Source organism: Haliotis rubra, unplaced genomic scaffold, assembly GCF_003918875.1.
Source record: "Haliotis rubra isolate DU_JTF1 unplaced genomic scaffold, ASM391887v1 Scf586, whole genome shotgun sequence".
Taxonomy (NCBI): domain Eukaryota; kingdom Metazoa; phylum Mollusca; class Gastropoda; order Lepetellida; family Haliotidae; genus Haliotis; species Haliotis rubra.
Genome location: NW_025767286.1, coordinates 175612 through 188398, shown reverse-complemented (window position 1 = coordinate 188398; position 12787 = coordinate 175612).

The window sequence follows — 12787 nt, the reverse complement described above, 5'->3', positions numbered from 1 at the left end:
TTTGTTTGTTACTATCAAAATTATATATTTTCAGAGACTAAGCGTTAGTCTAAGACGACCTAGGCTTTAAAAGTTTCCCATGTTGGTTAAACCCGTGAAAATGGATACTGTGTTGATAAAAAGCGAAACATAATGAGGGTGATTGGCTGCGCCTTAGACCACTTGACCATCTCTGTCCGTCGTATTACATACCACTGTCTGTTGATCACTGGATTGTCTGGTCCAGACTCGATTATTTACAGACTGCCGCCATATAGCTGGAATATTGCTGAGTGCGGCGTAAAACTAAACTCAGTCACTCAGTAAGCAAAACACATGGTGGTATAGTAGGTATTAAACCAACAGAGACAAGATCTCGATGCTTTTTGAACGATGTTACTCGATACACAATAGACGACCATATCGTTTCCTCTCATATCGTATCAGTTTTCTCTTGCCGAGACCTCCCCTATCATCTCAATACAATACAGGTTCTGTGTTACAGTTGAAACCTTGTAGGGGTCATCAACAAATATTTGAAATTATTTACGATAGGATTACAGATTTGATGGTAATTGAAAAAAGAAATAATGTCAAGGTTATGTTCAGTGAAAATAGATTGTCAGAGTAACGACCACTGCAAGGTTAGGTGCTGCGCATTGTGTTTTACATATTTAAATAGATGAATGATGCAAAGAGGTTTTGGGTGATCCTGGCACAGTCAGGCTGGTAAGGATCATCATCAGCTCAGGGCCCTTGCACCCATTACACGCAGCCCAGACAGCGAATGGGACTTCTCCCAGGAAGCGCTGCCCAATCGAACCCACCAAGAACTTTCAAGAGAATATGTAGACTTTCCAACATGGCTTCTGCATTACCCAGAGTGCCAGAAGGGCTGTGCTCCCGGTGGAGAATCCGGGCACTCTCCTAATCGGCACAAAGAGGTACCATCAGGAGGTACCAAACCAAGGGCACCGAGAACAATGGGTAGCTTGACGACAGTGTACTTGTGATGCAAGTGAGACATTTCAAAGGCGAGGTCCGCATATTTGCCATGTTTTTCTTAAGAAACAGAGTTAACAGAATTAGGACTGTATTAGATACCTTATAAATGAAGGTTAAAAAGGGTTCATGTCTGGAAGATATATCGGGGAAATAACTCGTCAAATTTATGACCTTATGGAATTCACAGAAAACTATCAAATACCAGGTCTCTTATTACTGATCGATTTTGAAAAAGCCTTCGATACGGTCGATTGGGGTTTTATACAACAAACCTTGACCTTTTTCGGTTTTGGAAATTCCATCAAAAACTGGATTAAGATCTTCTACAACGGAATTCAATCTTGTGTGATAGTAAATGGATTTGGATAATTTTTTTGACATAGCCAGAGGTCGCCAAGGCGACCCCCTTTCACCTTATATATTCCTGCTATGTGCCGAAATACTTGCTACGCTTATCAGAAATAATGATAACATAAAAGGAGTAACGATAGGGAATATAGAACATTTACTTTCCCAATTTGCAGATGATACTACTTATGTTCTAGATGGCACAGAAAGATGTTTACTTGCTACTCTGCAGGTATTGACATTCTTTGCTCGGTTCTCTGGGTTAATAGTTAATATCGAGAAAACAAGATTAATATGGATTGGTTCAAAGAAACGATCACGATGAAACTATGCCCCCCTCCCCCCAAAAAAAAAAAGAAAAAGAAAAAAAGTTCAATTGGAGCCAGCAACCTTTTGACCTTCTATGTATAACATTTGACACTGACCTAACCCAAATGATTGAATTGAATTTCAAAGATAAGTTAAGAACTTGTGAAACAATAATGCCTATATGGTCATTAAGAAACATGACACCTGTCGGAAGAAATCCTATATTTAAATCCCTCATATAACCTAGGTTAAATCACCTGTTTTCAGCATTACCAGACCCTCCCGATTCGATATTAGAACCGTTCCAAAAGAAAATATTCAAATTCTTCTGGGGCAACAAGCCTGACAAAATCAAGAGGACACAACTTATTTGCAAAACCGAAGGTGGTGGTATAAATTGCCCCCAAATTAAAGAACTTATACAGGCTCAAAAGATTTATATGTTGCGGAGACACCGCTTAAACACTTCAAGCAAATCAAAACAATTGTTTGAATTAAACCTGCCAAAAAATATTCGAAAACATATCTGGACGACAAAAATGAATGATCCACAAACGTGGATACAAAAATATGTTGCTAGTTCTTACTACTCCGATTTGCTTTTTGCTTGGTTTCATTTTTTAAACAAGGTTAGCCAGTTAGATAATTCTGAAATTAATATGCTATCCAAAAGTATTTGGCTGAACGACGACTTTTCAATTGGTATAAAAACGATCTCATTAAAGCTGTGGCAAAGTAAAGGAATACATTTTATTAGTTATCTTATTAATGAAAATGGTTATTTTCATACCCTTGAAGAATTCAAGCAACGTTATGACATTAATGTCAGTTTTCTAGAGTTCAACAGCGTGTTAGCATCTGTCAAAACATATTGTCGTGGAAGGGGTTTTCCAAATTTTAAAACAAATCTTGAATGTCCTATGATGCCATTTAATATCATACATCTACTTAAAACGGTAAAAGGGAATCGATATTACTAAGAAGCTCTTATACAAACTCGGTGTATACGTAATCAACACTTTCCAAAAGGGGAATTGATATTTGGAGAAACAATGCTGGAACCCGATAGACAAAAATATAATATGATTCCAACTAAATGCCTGCAAATTCCTAAACAGCAATGGTTTCAATATCAAATTCTTCATCATATCTTACCAACAAATTCCTTACTCTTTAAAATGGGATACGCAGACAGCAATTTGTGTGGTTATTGTAATAATCAAAGCGAAACAGTTGATCATCTGTTCTGGTATTGTAAACACATAGTTCCATCTGGACACAATTTGAAAAATGGGTCAATCAGAAAGCCGATTTATCCATTAAACTAAACAAGGAAGATATACTTCTTGGCTCGCTGCTACCAAATTTTGGACCAATAAATCTTTTTATAATTGTATGCAAACAATTTATCTTAAAAAATAAAACATATAAAAACAAATGAATTTTGAAATGATCCAGGAAGAACTCACATGCATTTATTTCTTTATGAAATACACAGCAAAAATGAACGGACATCTTAACCAATGTACTAAGTTCTGGTCATCTTGTCACCTATTGTTTATATAGACAATTATATACATGTGCAAATGTGTACAAATGCAACAAAAATAAAGAAATTATAAAAAAGCAATGTTTTTCTTAAATCTTGTCACATTACGGTCAAAAGGAACAGAAAAGGCAATTACATAACTAATTCCATTGGTTTTATCAAAAAGAACAAGGTCGGGTTTATTGTGCTAGATACGACTGAGGGTGTACATGGGCCTATTCCATAGAATTTGTAATTGTCATTTTTCATAACGCCCTCTACATATTCTTGGTCCTACCATGGATGGACCTCAGAGTCAACACCACAAGCATGGCAAAGGCGGTAATAAAAGGGCCGAGCAACGCCATCTTGTCTCTTGAAAGTCTGTGTTTGTGGGTGTTGGACAGTCTCATTACATTTATTACATAATATATATTTCATTTTAATTATAAATTGACGCAAAACCATGAGTTGGACGCGACTGGCCAAACAGAGAGCCTTCTGTTTCACTTTTCAGGCCAGCCTACTTAATACAAGCGAATGACTCCAGCAGAGGTGCTCTTCTCCTCAACACATCGCACATACAATTCGGTTCTGAGAGCCTCCCCTTGGAATAAAACGTCTGAGCCGATTTGATATGACACTTCTTGGTTGACACTGATTGCTGTAACACCCAGCAGTACAGAACCATCTATAAAACCAACATTGACATTGGGATTGTATCCAACATTCTTGGTTCTAGTTAGATAACTGGGGATTGCCTTGTTCTCGTCATACAGTTTTGACCTGTTTCACAAGAGTGAGTGAGTGAGTTTAGTTTTACGCCGCACTCAGCAATATACCAGCTAAACTCATGGGCCAAAGAAAAATTATTTTTTCACTGTCATTGACATGGTTATGTATGGAATCCTAGAAGGGACATTGTCGCTATGTCGCATTGTCGCGTTGTCAAAAACAAGTAAAGTGAGGCAAAATAAACCAAAACGCGACACGCGACATCGCGACAACGCGACATTTCGCCCATTTGTCGCATTGTCGCGATGTCGCGTGTCGCGTTTTAAATAATATTTTTCTATTCACTCAAAGGACACGCGACATAGCGACAATTTTCGCATTGTCAAAATATGTCGCGTTGGTGCGCATGCGTAGAAAGTCAATGATCTAAGCATGTAAATGAAGCCTCTATTTCACACTTCACTTGCTATCGCCATATCGTGTCTTGCTGTCGACATATCGTGTCGTGTTATCGCGTTTCGTTTTGGGCTGTATCGAATATCGCTGCATGCGTGAAAGTCAATTCGCAATATCGTGCATGCTATCGCAGGCAAATCGCCTAGATACTCTATTTCATAAAGCTTCCCGTGAGTCTTTTGTTACCTCAATGGTTTTACAATGAAGTAGTACGCGTAATGATAATGGGGGCTGCTTTTCTTGAACTTAATGGGAATCTTTCATTGTTGCTTTGAAAATTATTGTATATATTGTAAATGTATTTGGCCAATCAAGTGTGTTTTAGCAGCAAGACAAATTATTAGCGCTACTATTCATTGTAATCACGGCACACGGTGGCTCTGTCATTCAAGGCGGGGCAATTTGCTGTGCAGAGTTGTGTCTCTTAGTCACACCAGAAAACTATGATCATAGGTTCTAATCCCAGTACCATACATACTCATCACTTTGGACATTTCACCCATATCAAGCTCACAAGTTGTGAAAACACTCAAATATTGTTAAAATTTCAGGCCACATCGGCAGAAACATCAAGTGATGTCCACGAATGGGTCACTATGTTCCACAGTGTGGCTCCTCAGAGAGATTCTTGGTACAGTCCTGTCCGACGCTGATGAACTTGTTCAGCCAGCAGTGGATGGATACCAGGTAGAATGAGATGGTAATATCTCTTAACCATCCTGCACCTCAAATACAGTTTTGGTCGACTTTGAACGTGATATTCTTCTTGGGAAAACGCCATACAAATGGAATGTTATCATTATGATTTTAAAAGCGGGCAAATCGCTTGGCAGAGTTGCATACCCTTGGAGCGCCAGAAATCAACACTCGCTCGCTCGCTCCCTCCTCCCCTCCATCCCTCCCCCACTCCACTCCATTCCTCCACTGCCCGCTCCACCCCACTCCACCCACTACTCATCTCCACCCCGCTCTACTCTACTCCACACCACTTCCGCTCCACTCATCCTCCACCACCAACTCTACTCTACTCCTCACCACTTCCACTCCGCTCACTCACTCACTCACTCACTCCGCTCCACTCCCTCCGCTCCACTCCTCCACTCCCCGCTCGACTCACTCACTCATTCCACTCCTCTCCGCTCCGCTCCGTTCACTCCTCCACTCCCCGCCGACTCACTCCCCTCCACCCACTCCAATCCCACTCCACTCCACTCCGCTCGACTCCAATCCACTCCAAACATCGAAAAGTAATCATGCTTGTGATAGTTTATAAAATCCGCGGTAACTAATAAAACGCGACATTTTGATGAAATGTCGCGACACGCGACAATGCGACACGCGACAATGCGCGCGACATTTTGATGAAATGTCGCGTTGTCGCGCGTCGCGTGTCGCGTTTTGTTAAAATATTGAGTACAGTATGTATTATAACGTATTTACTAAAACGCGACGCGACAATGCGACAACGCGACATTTTGATGAAATGTCGCGTTGTCACGCGTCGTGTCGCGTTGTTAAAATAATGAGTACAGTATGTATTATAACGTATTTACTAAAACGCGACACGCGACAATGCGACAACGCGACATTTTGATGAAATGTCGCGTTGTCGCGCGTCGCGTCGCGCTATGCTAAAATATTGAGTATAGTTAGGTTGGGTTAAAACGCGACTTTACGACAACGTCGGCATTTTCCAGTGTCGCGTTGTCGCCTCCTGACGCGTATTGAGTATAGTATGTATTATAACGTATTTGACTAAAACGCGACGCGACAATGCGACAACGCGACATTTTGATGAAATGTCGCGTTGTCTGCATTGTCGCGATGTCTTTGTTAAAATATTGAGTACAGTATGTATTATAACCACAGGGGTTCGAATCACTGTTTGGCCTCTCTTCGATAAACATCGACAGTTTCCGTGGATATTTCAATGACTCGGAAACAGAAAACAACTCAGCCTGGTTCCCAGGGTCTGCTGCCCTAACGCTTCCACAGTGAAAAAGCCATTTATTATCTAATTCTTTTCTTATGTATTATGAGGAAATAATTGATAAAGTTCAAACCATTGTTTTTTAACTGCGGGTGTGCTTGTAAAATTATCGGCTCTCAGTAACATAATACAGAAAAATATATTCCTTATCTTGAGTTACTTTGGTACATATAATTTGTAATAAAATTAAACAGATCCATCCATGTACACACTTTTTTTCGAAGAATGTTGTCTGAATCGGTTTGTAAAACAACATGCAAAGGTTTTACCAACATTTTTCAGAAATGTTTATGATTAAAATAAACATGGGGAATCAAATGATCTGTACAGAAAACACACACAATTACACTGCTGAATACAATGAATTTGACCCACTATTTTACTAAACTGAATATATAATAATACACAGTATGATCAGTATGCTATACACTACCATAAAAATAAATACATTGCCTTAAAAGTACATATATTTGAAGATTAACATTTAATACAGATGTACATTGCGCTATTTGAGCTTTTTACCACTGAAACTTGTCCTGAGTACTGTAGTTTTTATGGCTTGAAGCCAGTATCAGTGTATACATTTGGTATACATGTATACTCTCCCAAAAAAGAAACGCATATAGGAATTTCAACTGTATTTTTATGTTTATTTTGAAACATCTTGTAGGCTTTATGAGTGAATATAGCGAAATTGCACACTGGGAATGCAGACTTATCCGTCTTTGGCACCAACTCGAGGAAAGTCAGTTTGAGTGTCACATGCAGACGTGTGGTGGCGCTGAAGTCAATACCTCGTGTGACAACCGTGGACATCCAGAACTGCACGGCATCGCCTCGGCATCGAACGAATAAGTCTCAGAATCTCGTGTTGCCCAATCGCAGCCCACTTTGCCTGCAGTGCCTGTGCGAGTTGCTGAAGTGTCTGGGGCTGAGGGTTACGGCGTTGCTACCGTCTGTCCTGGGCATCCCATCAGATGTTCGATCGGGTTTAAGTCCGGTGATCTTGTCGGCCGAATCTGTCAACCTGGTGAACGCAAGCGTGGGCGAAACGTTCAGGTCGACGTCTGTACACCCGCATTCTTCCATTGCGTCGTTCCAATAGAAATCGTGATTCATCACTGAACCAGATTCTACGCCAATTCGGTAGGTTCTAGGCCTGAACGTTGGTGCACCATTGAACTCGATGTCGACGATGTTGTTGTCGAAGCACAGGGCCAAAATTAGATCTTCTGGCACGTAAATCAGCCTCTCTCAACCTGTTCCTGACAGTCTGTGCAGAAAGCCTCCTCAATCCGGGTATTTGTGGAGCGGTACTGGTCGCCGTAGCTGTTTGATGACGCAGGTGATGTACCCGGATGTAGCGATCCTGCGCCGCAGTGGTCGCTCGAGGGCGCCCAGTACGAGGGGCATCTGCTACCGCATTCTGCCGGCGATTTCTCTCCCACAGCCGTGAAATGGTGCTTTGGTGAACATTCATGCGTCGGGCAACTGCACGTTGAGACGCCAGCTTCAAGCAAACCAATGGCGATATGACGGTTGGCTTCACTTAGACGTGGCATTTTGCGTTCGTCAACAATATTCCAAATACAGTGAATAATCGACAGGCATCGATCAACCTTTTATACCAATCGTTGAGACTATCTGATCCCCAACTTTCACGTGCATTGCATGTGAATTGTGTATTCTGTGACACTACACGCCGAATCATGCTGTTAAATACGGTGTTGTGATGTTTCAAAACATAAACACCATAGGACTCATAAACAGAGCAAAACCTTTTGTAAAATGAATCACGTTTTCATTCATTGCTACATGAAATTGCTATTTTCACGATGCGTTTCTTTTGGGAGAGTATATATTGATTATTTTGAGCATGATAACCCTGGTGATATTAGAATAGATCTGATACATCTTAATAATCATATAATTTGATATCAGCAATTATTCAGCAGTTAACAAGTTTGATTAAATGCTACAATGGAGTCTTTTTGCGTTACTTTAATATACTTTAGGGCTGTGCATACAAACATATTTCAACACATAATCAGTGATTTTACATTGAATTTTGGAGAATGACAGTGCTCTGAATTTGTTAGCCAGTTCACTATTGATATTTGTTTTAAATTGAAATTGTATGGTTTGTATCTAGAAATCTGGGTATTGTGTTAACACCTATCCTTATTTGGACTAAAGCACTAACTACTCTTGGTGTAGAGATTGAAAAGGCTATTATGACATTGTACAGATATTAAAAGAAAGTTGGAAATATACCATGTCCAGATTTATTTAAGATATTTAGGGCTCCTTGCCTCTAGGCAGGAGACCTATTGTAATCGTTAATGTTTTTATTATTATTATTATTATTTATTATTCCGCCGTATTTTGTACCAGCCCTACAAAGAGCACCAGTGGACAGAATCGCTTGACAAAGGTCACCTAGATGCCCATCGAGTTGTAGATATTCTCCATGCTCTAACACATCTCAATGCTCTAGGCCCAATAGCAAAGGGCAGATAATTCAAAATAATTTTAAAAATTCAATTTCAAAAGCAAGTATGTGCAAAACTACTGATCTAATACGTGCCAAAGTTCTTGAGCAGATGCGCAATCAAAATGCCTACAATTTTGCTTTTCCGGGTCAAGTCGCTAAAATGTACCGTTTGGCAGTTATATTTGTTTAACTGATGTCCAGTACGATTGTGCAAATTCTGCACAAAAAGTGCCAGGGTGCCGTTCCACTAACCGATCTTACCTAAGATCAATCTTAGCAATTTACGCCAATTTTACTATCGTCTTAGCTAAAAGTTACACCCGTTCCACTACCCGATCTTAGGCCGATCGTAGCCGGTCCCGATCTTACGATCCGATCCAAGCTTAGATCGAGGCTCTTTCGTGCGAGAGAGAGAGGAATGCGAGGCACGAGTTATCTCCCTTTGCATAGTCTAGCAAATGATGGAAGTAGTTTACGAACCAACTGAGTGAGTGAGTTTAGATTTACGCCGCACTCAGCAATATTCCAGCTATATGGCGGCGGTCTGTAAATAATCGAGTCTGGACCAGACAATCCAGTGATCAACAGCATGAGCATCGATCTGCGCAGTTGGGAACCGATGACATGTGTCAACCAAGTCAGCGAGCCTGACCACCCGATCCCGTTAGTGGCCTCTTACGACAAGCATGGGTTATTGAAGTTCAATATTCTAACCCGGGCCTTCATGGGTATTTTTCCAACTAAGTGTAAACGTGGAAAAAAGACCTAGAGCAAAATATTAGGGTAGTGAGCACCTTGGTTTCAGGTGCAAGTGCGTGTGAACGCTGGGTATCAGGCATTATATAATAAAAATAAATGCATATTTATAGTGCGCCTATTCCACATCCTGGGGCATGCTCAAAGCGCTATGTACAGATAATTTACACGAGTATTTACAGCCGAGATTATAAGTAATATACTGAGAACAGGTTTTAAGTCTGGACTTTAAAAATGTCAATTGTGTCAGAGCTTTTAATATGTGCCTGAACCTTGTCAATCAAAATAAAAAAGGCGTGACGAGGTATCCTCTATAACGTATGTAGAATCTGTCAGTGGTCTTGAATAACACGCGGCCTGCCTTTAGAATTCCCCACCAAATAAGCGCACATGAAATCAAACATATTTGTATCTTTTTGTTTCAGAACATTGTTCACTTCACGGCTGTCGTTATTCTTAACCATGACGTTGCAATATTGTTGTACAAATGTGTTACACCGACTCGCTCGGTTGTGTTCCCATGACGACAGTGGTCAGACTGGCCTGACATTTGTAAGGCTTCAAAGCAGTGTTTGTTTACATCACAGAAATATACAAATTCATTTCATGGGGGATTTTAGGGGACGCTCATGGTGAAATGCTCGCTCTTATTTTTCACATAGAATAGGAAAGCCACCATTTTGGTTTCTCTACGATTGATTTTAGCTATCCTAAGTTGGTCATGAGCAACTTAGACTTTGAATCTTAACTTTACGATTGACTTAGGTAAGATTGGTAAGTGGAACGGTACGCCGATCGTAACGTCACGCTAAGATTGGAATTTTAGGGGTTTACGATTGGCATACGGCTAAGATCGGTTAATGGAACGGCACCCAGGACGATAGACTTAGTCTTGGTGATTCCAGAACACTAATTGTTTTGACAGTAGACTAAAGAACAACTGAGATACCGACTTTTATAGAGGGAACTATTTCTTCTCAAGAACTTCTTAAAAGGAACATGACCCCCGCGACCCCGGCTGTATTTCAACGATTCGCTCCCGTGTCAAAAACATGTTCTGTCTGCGTTTGGGGCGATTTCTAGCCCTCAAATACAATTCAAACACCCGTAACTCTGAAACCGACCGTCCGATTTCGACCAAAATGTACCTGTACAAGTGGGCTATTAGTGTGGATTATAACTAACGATTGCAGTAATGTATCTCCAAAGACAACAGAGGGACAAGTGAAATTATATTTTCCACATTTTAGTTGGAATGCTATCTTCATCGGTTCTCTAGAGAACACAATGAAAGTTAGCCGTATGTATCTCAAACGTTAGCTGATCAGTTTCTGTTCTTCGGTGCATGTGAAAAGTATCACCGTTTGGTACATATCTTCTTCATGATTGTTAGAGGTAATTAAGATAGATGTTTGAACAGAGGTTTCTTCTGTTTTGAGATTTATGATACCCAAGTGATATTTTCTAATCTAAGAAAAAGAGTTCGGTGATGAATTTATCGAAACTTAAAGACCTTCCAGTACTTCCAGTCGAAGAGCATTCGACTAGCAGTGATATGATTCATATTAACTAAAACTATTACTACTTTCATTAGTTATGTGACAGACACAATAGGCTAGATAGAACTAAAGCCAAGGAGCCTACATCGTTGCTTGCAACTATATTTGATGCTATGATTGTTCCTATGGTGTGTTATGGTGCAGAGGTATATGGTACCTCATTCTTATTGAACTATTGAAGATGTTCAGTATAAAATGTATAAATGGTTTCTCAAAACAATGGTATGGTTTGGGGAGAATGTGGCACAGCCCCTCTCCAACTTGTCAACACCGCAAGGGCTATTAAGTATTGGTGCAGGCTACTGCATTTGGATGAATGCAGACTGCCAATGCCACCTAATGGATGACTCCGGCTGTACCACATGGGCTACTCATATAAAGGATATTCTGTTTAGACCTGGATTTGAATATGTGTGGTTAACACAAGATGTGGGAAAAGTGAAGATATATATTCTCCTTTTTAAACCATGATTATTTAACAACCTACAACTATCATGGTGTTGTTCTATCAACAGTTTATCTGATTCCTTCTATTTATATTCCATAATGTGTCCGTTTCCGATTACATAAAAGCAACTGTAGCTGTATCTGGAGTGGGATGGGTAATGGGGTACATTCAGTTTTATTTTTATCACAGTCATGTGATTTTACATATCCAGAAAATAACAGGCATAACGCAGATGTTGTAATGCCATGGTCACTGAAGATCATTATGTCTATTCCATCACCATGATCAACCTCATGCAAAATGGAAGAATAGAAATGGATGTTATTTTGAAATGATATATGCAAAATGAATAAAAATAATAAATATATTCTTCTTCACATACATTGTCAAAAATAAATGGTTGAATTAATCAGTTATGTGTTACACATGTATTAGATCTATTTATTATTGATTACATAATGTGGTAAACAACAATTTTCTAGTTACTATTACTGGGTGTTCAGTTTATTTCCAGCATACAACAGGAGAAAATGGGACCAAATAATCGAATTATACGTCATCAACTATGTTAAAATAAAGATGCTAACTATATTCAATCAATGTGGTCGTTCAGATCCATGTTTTATGTGTACGATTTTGACACAACAGCGAGCTGGCAGGAAATATCAACGCACATGTCGGTGTTGAAAATGGGGTCTTTGTTATTGTAACGATTTTCGTGTATCGAACCTGCATAAATAACGTTTTCGTACACGGAAAGATTTACGGAAACTGTCGATGTTTACCGAAGAGAGGCCAGAACTTTGTTCAAAGCAGAAGGTAGTGCTAATGCGAGGGTCAGTGTTCAAATATCAAAAGCGGGTAGACAAATTGAATACAATGAGCAGAAAGGTAAAAGAATAACCTACAAGCTCAAAACAATGTTTTGTGAAAAACGTAAGTTTTGATTGAACCGCACGTTAAAATAGTCGGGCTGTCCGGTTTTCGATAAGGTTTTGAGCATCGCGAGTGTTACCCTTTGAGTATTGTATGTAATGAGTGTAGCGGTAGAATTTTCTTTAAAATTCATTTCTTCACCGATCTCGTTCAAATTTGAAATATAGGTTAATCATAACATAAAAAAGCAATATACGATTGCAAAAGTCTAGATTTTTATTTGTATTGTCCAAACAGTGATTCG